Genomic DNA, 12,237 nt, shown 5'->3' with positions numbered 1-12,237 from the left:
CTTACTTCAGGTTTTGAAAGTGGCACATTGATGGAACTTACCCATTCCGAAATGAAACAGTCTTTTTGCTCTCTGTGGGATTAGTCATAGAGACGGAATAGATGATACTGGCGGGCAAACAGGGTGCTGCCATCTGCAGGCAATAGTTGACCTTTACAGTTTTACATATGAAATTCGGTGCACATCTCTTGTAAGCTATCTCTCCCTTATTCTCCTGCCCTTACTGTTACAACATCTTTTTATCCCAATTGGTTAAATGAACTCCTATTATAGGATAGCTTGTTCCCACGGAATTTCGGCGTTGAGCCCATTAATTGCAGTACCCAGAAGGAAGATCCAATACACTTCTCTCATTTTGCGTATTTTATCTTGTTCTAATCCTGCTCTTGGGTGTATTCTTTCTAAGATGAACCACGCTATATTATCTGGTGTGTGGTTATGTTCTACATAGTGGCTCACCATAGGGGCAGCTAATTTCTTAGTTCTTATTGCTGACCTGTGTTCCGTCAATCTGACATTGAGGGCTCTGCTTGTCTGCCCTACATAACCTTTTTCGCAGGGGCAAATGATAAGATAAATTACATTTGTGCTTCTGCAGTTGTTTAGGTCAGTTGGTTGTATTAACTGTTTGTTAAAGGTAAAGCTCACCCCTTCTATTGCAGATTCACAGGATTTACAGGTGGAGCAGCTGTAATTTCCTACTACAGGTTTCATATTTGTTATTGATCGTTGCATAGTGGCTGTCTTAGTTGTCATCCTTGATCTCACTATGTGGTCCTTGAGTGTTTTATTTCTTTTGTACGCAAAGATGGGCTTGGGCAGCTGGTCATGTTTGGGAGCATTGACATTTAGTATGTGCCAGTTGGCACATACAGTCTGTCTTATTCTTTCATTGATGTTTGAATGTTTTGTTACAAATACCAATTGGGGAATATTTTTGCTCTTTTTTGGTTGTAACAAGCATTGGCGGTCGTAAAAACGGGCCCTTTTGAATGAGTCTCTTATTAGTTTCTTGGGGTAACCTCTGGTCAGGAATTTTTCTTTCATTGTTAAGGCTTTGGTATCGTAATCTTGTATATTCGTACAATTGCGCCTCAGCCTTAAGAATTCTCCAAATGGCACACTATTTTTTTGGGTGGCTGGATGGTAGCTATCATAGTGGAGGAGTGTATTTTTTGCAGTGGGTTTGACAAACAAGTCCACTATTAATGATGATGAGGGGTGGAACCCTGAAATCGGTCCTAGGATGCTTGTTTACGGTCCAGGGAGGACCTGACTTGGCAGCTCAGTCTGGACTGTTCCCATGAGGCACAGGGTCAAGACTGATTTGCATATGGCCAGGTCCTACTGGGGTGGCATGGTGAGCAAAAGAATGATGGATTTAACCCAGATCTCTTGACTGGAGATGAATGTTTTGATTTGTTCTGGATGCCGCTCATCAATTGTGTGTCTTTTGCTTTCTCGCCCTATGTGCGTCAGGAATCCCCAGACGTGGCTCCTGAGTTCACTGTGCCATTGGATTCAGGCTATCCTGACAGATGAGGGGTAAAACCTTGAGACCTGTCCTAGGATGTTTGTTTCCCATCCAGGGAGGACCTGGCTTGGAATTTCGGTCTGGACTGTTTCCATTAATGTACAGGGTCAAGACTGATGTGCATTGGGCCAGGTCTAATGTGGGGTGGCATGGTGAGCAAAAGAATGATGGATTTAACCCAGATGTCTTGACTAAGGTTAATGCTTTGATTTCTTCTGCATTCCTTCCATCAATTGTGTGTCTTTTGCTTTCTGCCATAAGTGCGCCAGGTATGCCCAGACGTGGTTCCTGGGTTCACTGTGCCACTGGATTCAGGCTATCATCGCTAATGAGGGGTGAAACCCTGAAACCGGTCCTAAGATGCTTGTTGCCGGTCCAGGGAGGACCTGGCTTGGCAGTTCAGTCTGAACTGTTCCCAAGAGGCACAGGGTAAAGACTGATTTGCGTATGGCCAGGTCTAAACTGGGGTGGCATGGTGAGCAAAAGAAAGATGAATTTACCCTGATGCCTTCATTGGTGGTGAATGTTTTTATTTGTTTTGCATTCTGTCCATCAATTGTGTGTCATTTGCTTTCTCGCCCTAAGTGCGCCGGGTATGCCCAGATGTGGGCCCCAGGCTCACTGTGCCACTAGATGCAGGCTATCCTGGCTGGTGAATGGTGACATACCCTGAAACTGTTACTAGGATGCTTGTTTCGGTCCAGGGAGGACCTGGCTTGGCAATTCTGTCAGGACTGTTCCCCTGAGGCACCGGGTCAAGACTGATTTGCCTATGGCAAGGTCTAAACTCAGTCTCTTGACTGGGGGTCAATGTTTTAATTTGTTCTGCATTCCATCCATCAATTGTGTGTCTTTTGCAGAATGGAAGAAAGGCATAGCAATAGATGCAGTTGAAACTGTAGAGGTCAGATATAGGCATAAGCAGAGATGTGGGAAGGTCAGACCAGGTACGTAGGGAGCATTTGCAACAGACAGGTGGTATGGGATAGGGAAAGCGAAAGCAGTTGCCTGAAAGAGAGAAAGACATAGATACTAGAACTACAAGGAGAACACACGTGGAGGAGAGCGTCTTGAAGTAATTGCCAGTGGAGAGTTAAATTGGTAGTCCAGGAACAGGTGAAGGATATGGATATGCAAATGAGAAAAGAGGACATGAAATAAAACCAAAGGGTGAGATGCTAGGGTCCTAAGTACAGTACAGGAAGAAATTAAAGGTAAGGGACTAGATCAAGACCAAAGAAACATTATGAGGAAAGAGGAAGCTAGTTCAGTTCAAAATAACTTTATTCGGATTCCAAGAATCCGTGAAAGCACAATGAAATAACAATTATACAGCAAAATAATAAAATCCATATAAAAAAAGATTAGACAGTTCATGTTAATACACCATTAACAATTCATCGGTTGATTTGGCAAGATTTTCATACAGGGTTAAAAATTCAGAGGTTGGACATCATCTTACGGGCTCGGGTGGCCATTTAAAAAAAATGCAAGTGCTGAAAACTCGTTCTTCATTTTCTAAAGAAAGCAACATCTGATAGGCCTTGTCCAAGAGAACATGTCTCTGCTTTTTAAGAAATCGAGATAAAAACCACTTCACATATTTTAGGTAATATTTACAGAAAAACAAAAAATGCAAGTCAGTTTGTACGTTCACCCCATTACAGGGGCATATTGTGTGATCAAGATTGGGCTGATAGCCAAAAGGGAAACATAACAAAAATTTAAAGTTCCCTGCTTTTAAACGAAATAAAAGGATCCTTTCACAGTATGTCATAGGCAAAGTAAGATATATTGGTAAGAGGTGTCTATACAATTATATGCTCATATAACTTAGTATGGAGGATTTCTTAGATTCCGTGCTAATCCTTTCAGAGTTATAAAGTGTATAGAATGCATTTTTCAGCTCATTTTTGTGAAGTGTGTCGGCTGTTCTCGGGTTTAAAAAGAGGCTACCTTTGTTAATACTACATAGACTCTGGTAGACCCCCAAGAGCCAGGGAATATCTGTTCCTCTCTCGCATTTAAGACAATCACTTATAATTTCCCTAGGTAGGGACACGGATTGATTCCTCCAGACTGAAAACCAAAAAGAGAGCAGGACGAGCATTGATAAAATTGCTAATAAAATTTAGGTTGAGCTCCCTGTGGCAAATCTATTGGGAGGTAGAGATTGGAACACCCAGCAGCTTTCTACAAAACCTATTTTCTTCCTGCTGGATGCGGTGACTATTTGCAATCCCCCAAATCTCAGCCCCATACGTAGTTTAAACATTTTTTAAACAGCTTAAATAGCACCTGTTTTCTTTGGCCGGGGAAGACTAAGGATAGAATTGACGGCCTTTGAGAATTTGCTCGTGGAGTGGGCCAAACGCCCAGTCCACGAGCCGTTCGCAGCAAAGGCCATCCTAAGATAGGGAAAAGTGCCGGTGGACGTCAATTTATCGTTTACTACAGATATAGAATTAAGCTGGCGTTTCCCTGGTCCGCATGACATAATAAAAGATTTTTTAAAATTAACATGTAAATCCAGACTGTCCATATAGTCAACGAAAGTTTTAACCAAAATACGCGGAGAATTTGGTGTGCAACATATGAGGACCGCATCATCTGCGTATAAAAGTACCAGTAACAATTTACCATTGATTATAGGGATGTCTGGAGTTGACAGTTTCAGGGAATTGCTCAGTCCATTAATATAAATAATAAAAAGTAGGGGTGCTAAAACAAACTCCAATCTGACTCCCCTACCCACCCCAATAGCTCCCGAGACCTCACCCCCTCTGCCGATCCTAACCCGAGCCTTGAGATCTTGATGGAGATGTGCCAAAAAATGTACCAATGGCTCATCCAATCCGTAGGTCAATAAAATCGACCAGAGCTTGGTCCTATTAACTAAATTAAAAGTGGATGATGGATCCATAAAACCCAAGCAAACTGGGGAAGATTGGGCAGTGGTATATTTACCAATGACCAGATTAAGATCTAAACACTGTTTGGTCGTCCCAACCTTACTACGAAAGTCCAGTTGACATGGATCTAATATGCAGCTTTCTTCTGACCATTTTAAGATCTTATTTTATATGATTCGGCCCAATATCTTTAAGGTGTTATCGAGCAGAGAAATAGGTCTATAGTTAATAGGTTCAGATCTGTCCCCTTTTTTAAAAATTGGGACGATGATGCTCATGGCCCAGGTGCTTGGCAGAGGAGAATAGGGTAAATTATTGAAAACATTCAAAAGGAGTGGGGCCTAGAGCTCTGGTTTCCATTTAATTAGATCTATAGGAAGCCCGTCTGGGCCAGGAGCCTTGTTACCAAGGCTCTGTTCAATTGACTCTTCCACCTCTAGCAAAATAATTGGCAAACTAGATAATTGGCCAGGTTCATACTGATCTGATCCCAGTGGTGGGGTGGCATACATTTTGGAAAAATGACTCTCCAATGACTTGCTAGGCATGGTACGGCTGACAGGTGTTAGTAGCTGACCGATAGTACGCAAATCCCTAACAGGGGACCAAAACATATTGCAATTTTTTATGCTTGCTGACTCAGATAATACTTCCCAACGATTATTGTGGAGGGCACCCTTCCGCTCACTTATCGCTGTATTATACCTCTTCCAAGCTGTTCTTACATCTGCGATGCGCCTTGGATTAGAAGTTAGACCCTTACGTAAATTCCTGTTGGCCTCCTAACACTCATGGTCAAACCACCTCGGTTCTTTTTCTGCCTGGGAAGTTGGTACTGACAGGAGGGTTTTAATTGCCAAACAGAGTTTAGTAAAGTCCTCGATCACCCTTGAATGTGGTCCATCAGTCAATAAACATGAGGTGATTAGGTGCGTATGCCCCTCTGCTAATGTCTGAAGTAATTTACCACTGTCAACACCCATCCATTTGAATCATAATTTATCAGTTGAGGGTATTATGTCCCTTGCCCCGCATTCGGTAATATACACAGGGCGGGATCATAATCTCAGGGCTATTTTAAGGGGGTTATGATCCCCATAGTCTGTAGCACTAACCTTGACAGCCAATAAACGGTCTGCGAGGCAAGGGGAGACAAAAATAAAATCAATGATTGAGGAACAATTTCTTCCTCTGAATGTAGGTACTTGCTGATTTGTAGCAGAAGGAACGGATGTAATACCTGCGACGTCCATGGCGTTAATAAGGATATGTTGACTCAGGAAGGTATCCAGTTCCGCGCCCCTGCGTAAAGCGAGGTCCGCATATGGTGTGTCCACACCATGCAATTGGATGCAAATTTAGCATTAAAATCCCCACCTAGGAGGATCCCAATAGCCCTATCTGAACCTTGCTGTCTGTCTAAATTAGAAATGTGGGTAAAGAGCTCAATAAAATTCCTATTCGGAATGGAATAAAAATCATTATTATAGAACTTAATCAAATAGAAAGGGACTCTCCTTTTATATCTCAGTATTTGGATGTTACAGCTGTTAGTCGGTATACCCTTAATGCTCCCTCCAGAGGCTATACTAATCCCAATAAACAAACCCCCAGATTCACGGCCGAATTTGGGCTTAGGTGCAAATAAACTAAAGCAATGAAAACCTTCTATGTATAATTCATGTGTGGCATTACAAAGAAAAAGGAGGACCCCACGCAGACTTGTAGGGGACTTGGGGGAAGAATGTTTTAAAGGAAAGAAGTCCCAAAAGAATGGACAAAGTAAGGGTATGTCCAATTTCAATAAGTATTCCTAGGGGTAAACCTATTATCTAAAGGACAGCATGCCATCAATTGGGCGGGAAAGGCAAAGGTACAAAGTGGTGTGTTCAAGTTATAACAGTCTCTTAGCATTGGGCAATAATGAGTTATCATAAAATACTGCAGTATTTACTGATTAAAAAAGAGATGATCCTCACAATACATGCTTGGTAAAACTCTGTTTAGATTTATTTTTGTACAAAATTACTTCATTATCCATTATCACAATCTTAAAAACAACATGTTATACATTTTATTAAAAATTACATTAAAAACACAAAGAATCAAAAAAGTCGACGCGGCGTTTCGGTTTTCTGCTAGTACACCTTCTTCAGGACTGATTCTGAATGACTTTGAAAAAACACAGAGTTACCATTCATTTTTTGGTGCAGTTTAAGAGTACATCTCACTATGTCCAACATCATATCACAATAGTGATTGCCCTTTCTTATTGTCTTATTCTTAGGATACCTTTTTTTTGAAACAGTAGTTCATCTTTTTACACTGTTATTGAACACCAACAATATCATATTCCTTTCCTCTAAGGTCTCATGTGCATGTCATCCCTCCAACATTTATATTATTCATTGTCTCAACACATTTCTACACTTATGACAACTAAAGTTGTTTACCTTTCCCTTGGACCTGTTATCCAATGCTGTCATCCCCTCTCTTAGACATATTAAGAACATATTACTAATATTATCATCAGCACGCATACCTTGTTCCAGATGGAGTTCTTATCTCTACTGGAAAATGCTGATTGTCAAAAAATCCTATGGGCTTTGGAATGATAGACCCGTCCCAGGATGCTGTGCTCAATTTGCAAGTTGTGATGTCTCTGGGTAGAATAAACAATTCTTAATTTTTTATTTATTCTTAGATCCTTTAAAGATATTTTCATTTATCTTTGTAAAATTTGGGCAGGATATATCATCTTTACATACCTACCTAGTAGAGAAATGTTAACAATGTTCCTTTATGTTGTCATCTGTCTCTATTACTCAATCACATTAAGTGTCTCTAAAGTATAAGAAACAAAATAAAGGGAAACCTTAGTATTTTAAGTTACATATCTCTTCTACCCCTATTTGTTATGATTTTGTTCATTATATTTTGTACCTGTCTCTAGGGCATTTTCTTGCTGGATATTTGACTGCCAGGAGGAGCCACCGTTTTATTGATCGTAGCTGCCGTTAATTTACCTGGAGAATTACAATTTTATGTTTTAATATCAATTCTAGGATTGATATTAAAACATAAAATTGTAATTCTCCAGGTAAATTAACGGCAGCTGCGATCAATAAAACGGTGGCTCCTCCTGGCAGTCAAATATCCAGCAAGAAAATGCCCTAGAGACAGGTACAAAATATAATGAACAAAAGGTTTCCCTTCATTCCAAAGCCCATAGGACTTTTTGACAATCAGCATTTTCCAGTAGAGATAAGAACTCCATCTGGAACAAGGTATGCATGCTGATGATAATATTAGTAATATGTTCTTAATATGTCTAAGGGAGGGGATGACAGCATTGGATAACAGGTCCAAGGGAAAGGTAAACAACTTTAGTTTTGTCATAAGTGTAGAAATGTGTTGAGACAATGAATAATATAAATGTTGGAGGGATGACATGCACATGAGACCTTAGAGGAAAAGAATATGATATTGTTGGTGTTCAATAACAGTGTAAAAAGATGAACTACTGTTTAAAAAAAAAGGTATCCTAAGAATAAGACAATAAGAAAGGGCAATCACTATTGTGATATGATGTTGGACATAGTGAGATGTACTCTTAAACTGCACCAAAAAATGAATGGTAATTCTGTGTTTTTTCAAAGTCATTCAGAATCAGTCCTGAAGAAGGTGTACTAGCAGAAAACCGAAACGCCGCGTCGACTTTTTTGATTCTTTGTGTTTTTAATGTAATTTTTAATAAAATGTATAACATGTTGTTTTTAAGATTGTGATAATGGATAATGAAGTAATTTTGTACAAAAATAAATCTAAACAGAGTTTTACCAAGCATGTATTGTGAGGATCATCTCTTTTTTAATCAGTAAATACTGCAGTATTTTATGATAACTCATTATTGCCCAATGCTAAGAGACTGTTATAACTTGAACACACCACTTTGTACCTTTGCCTTTCCCGCCCAATTGATGGCATGCTGTCCTTTAGATAATAGGTTTACCCCTAGGAATACTTATTGAAATTGGACATACCCTTACTTTGTCCATTCTTTTGGGACTTCTTTCTAATTCATGTGTGGTCCATGTTTCTTGGAACATTACAACATCTTGGTCAGATACCATACGCAGCCAATTCTCGTCGCCTAGCCTTGACTCTAGACCTGCTACGTTCCAACTCAAGATGTGCAAGTCAGTATCAGCTTTACTCTTATTCGGGATTGGCACAATGTTGGGCATATCAGTAAGACCTATTGGTACAGGTCCTGTATCATTCCCTACCTGTTGTTGAAAATTAATTGGTGCCGGTATTTGGATATTCTTTAATTCCCGGACATCCAAGTGCTCCAACTGGGTAGCTAGTGTAGTGCCTGTTGTATTCTCTGTTGTGTTCCCCATGCATTCAAAGGCACCAACCAACCTAGGTGGTTGTCAATCTTGGGAATCTAGGTTGGAAAGGGCCTGAAACCTGTTACTACCTAAAGGAGACATGTGAGTATTGGTGGCAAAGGTGTTTTGGAGTTTGTAGAAGTAGCCCAACGGTAATGCGCTAATGCTGGTATTTAGCGTTACTAATTGCTCTTGAATACTGAATAATCGGAGGACCATTTGAGGTTTGCGAAAGTTAATGGCAATGCAATCACTGCTAATATTTTTGGGCGAATGGCCAACCCACCCTACTCGTCTAACCATGAGGATTTCATTCACGTGTGAAGCATGGAATCTTTTATGTTTTACCAACCAGTCAACAGATTTGTTGTGTAAATCTGCCCAAGGCTCCCTCCGATCCCCAGTGAGATAAGGGACGCCAGCTAACACCAGCACATATGGGCAGGAATTTGGGGGTAAACTCAGAACATCTTCATTTGGTCTCGTACAATTAGTTTTAATGTGGTAAGTAGCAGTTACACCCCTGTTTAAGTTAGTTGCCTTGAGACCGGAAATATTGCCAGGTGACGGATGCCTAAGATGACTATCATTGCCTGAGTTAGTATTATTGACATCAGGATCTCGGAGTGTATTTTGTATCATCCTTGGGTCAGGGTAGGACTGTGGAACAGGAGGGTTAATATGATCCCCACATGCACTACATAAATTGATTACTGTAGAATCCTTATGCGAAACAGATCTTGGAGGTGACATATCAAGCCTAAGATTTATAGGTGTTGGTACTTATGAAATTCCCCAACTCCATTATCAGTGGAGCAATACTCTCTGGTACCACTAAGGTTGTCCATTTTAGAGTCAATCCTTTGAAGCCTTACCCAGAGTTGGTTGAAGTTCTTATTAATCGCCTCTTTAAGTTGAGATAAAGCAGAGTCCAGGATTTTCTCTACAACATTTACAAGCATGGTTTCCACAATAGTGTTTGTATCACTTATGATCACATGTTGATTTGGGATTATGTCAGTCTGCGTGCCCCTAGAGTCAAAATTAACATTAACATTAGGAGGGGTAACTGCAGAATTGGTTGGAGGACTGCTAGTGGCAGGGCGCTTAGCTGTTGTGATTTCCTGAGTGCACCCTGCTCGCTTCCGTTTGTTAACTGATATTTTCGCCTTGACACTCCCACTGGATTTTGCCACCTGCGCCCTAGTGTTAATACGGGGCGCTGCTGTAACAGTCATAACTGATATATCCTGAGTAGAAGAAACAACCTCTAATGCTTCTGGGTGGCTCACAGTGGCGTACCCTTGGGATGCCTGGGGTGTGCAGGCTGGGTTCAAATCGTGCAATGGCAAACAAGATTGTAACAATGCTGGATCCTGGGACAAGCGGTGTTCAGTAATCTGGATTTCATGAGTCAACAGGGATTCTGCCCTCAGAAGGAAGGCGCCTAAGGTTCCCACAACTCCTTTCTTCCTATTCATGTTAAGATAGTAAATACACCGACCCAATCCCCAGGAAGAAGGTGCAGAACGGGCAAGAAGAAGTTAATTACAGGTCACTAAATAATATGCCCTTTCACAGTACCTTAATGTTCCTTAGGGTGAATAGCAGGTGTAAGGTTGGCGTTCTAGCTTATACGGTTGTTCGCAGCCAATGAACAATCAGGGACCTCTTCTATTTTTACTCTCTGTTTCTGCCCTCATTCGTCCACTACCCGGTACCGAGTGAGAAGTCGAGAGGCTGTTCTTCGGCCACGAACCTACTTTAGGTAAGACCCACATAGTTCTTTCACGTTTTTAGTTGTCTGGTGACTTGGGCGTTCACCAGGCCCGAGTGTTACGCTTTATGAGGTTTTTCACTACACCGCGTAACATAGGCTAATATAGCTTGTTTTTTGTTTACAGAGTGCACAATCTGAACCCGGATGTGCGTGCTTTAAAGATACGACCTAGAAGAATCGCCCTCGATTTAAAGTTGTTCTATGCGTTCTGGCACAAGTTAGTAGTTTTACTCTTTTGGGGTGATATCTTCTGCTCACTATTTCTGATACAATGAGTTGCAGCTACAATAGCGCATTTCCCCTTTTCTATTCCTTCACAGAACCGTTTTTGATCACAATTTTAAGTATCAGCTACGATTTGTGTTCAACTTTCCTCATACTGGTGAGCACCGCTTCGTTTTGTAAGCACAGTGAAACTCTTGTACGCCCCAATAGTCACAACGATTCACCAGACTCTGTGTCCCATTATACTTTGTCGCAGGTTCCTTATTACCATATCTGCCTTATGTGAAGCCCGGCCGGGTTGGAATTGTCACCAGCCTTTTGGTGAGATTCTCAGTCACCTTGCTTTCATTTTCCCACTTTACACTACTTTCCATCTTTCTCCATACCTGTGAACTGATCCACTCCATTAGTTTTGGCTCTGCATTTATTTTTAACTCCACCTTAGAATTCTATGATTATTTTTCACGCGTAACAAGTAATACATAGGCTTACTAATCACACTTAACAACACCATCTTTGTTGAGAACACTATAACATCATTCGCTTTGATTTTCGTCCCTTTTTCGAATGGAATACCTTAACTCCCCTTTCTAAGGAGATCACTCCATTTCTCATGCGTATTTGGCATGCTTTCACTTTTGGCAGTTTGGGTTTCCACGTGTGCGCCAATCACCTTAACAAGTGACACACAGGGCTCATGTTGTAAAGCTCCTATTACAATACATTCACTCATGTACTTTTATTGTATTCATCCCCAGCCCTGAAGAAGTCGCGGAGCATTACTCAATTAAGCGACGAAACACGATAAAAAGAATGTACCGGAATGAACTTTGAATTTGAATCTCCGCAAGACTTTTTTCCTTCCATCCGAATGAGACTTTTTGTGTTCTTCAACTAGTTGTTCACATGAACTTGACTTTCTCCTATGTGTGCTTAGGCATTTTGTTGTTGTTAGCAGGTGTCAGGGGGGTTGTCCGGCCCGGCCTCCTCTGGTCTCCGAACGGGCACGGGACTGGCCCGCCCTTGGCTCAGGCTTTGCCCGGGCAGCGCCCGGGAACGCCTGGGCGCGTCCCACGCTGAGGGAGGGCCAGGCCGATTAAGAGGGCCTCTGGCACCCTCCGGCAGCGTCACGAGCCCTGCGCCTCGCAGGGCCCTTAGGTAATGTAGGCGAGCCGAGCCGTACCCCTCACGGCTGCTCAGGCGGCGCGGCAGTGGCGTGGCAGGAGCTCTCACTGAGGTAGGTGCAGATAAGCAAATAATTACTAATAAACGCGGGCCGTTCCCCTCACAGCAGAATCTGTCTCCGTCTGTGGTGAGTCCCATGCTGCAGGAGGGCCGGGCCGATTGAGAGGGCCTCTGGCGCCCTCCGGCAGCGTCACAAGCCCTGCG

The sequence above is a fragment of the Lissotriton vulgaris genome, chromosome 5 (assembly GCF_964263255.1).
Source record: "Lissotriton vulgaris chromosome 5, aLisVul1.2, whole genome shotgun sequence".
NCBI classification, from domain to species: domain Eukaryota; kingdom Metazoa; phylum Chordata; class Amphibia; order Caudata; family Salamandridae; genus Lissotriton; species Lissotriton vulgaris.
This window is presented reverse-complemented; position numbering follows the sequence as displayed.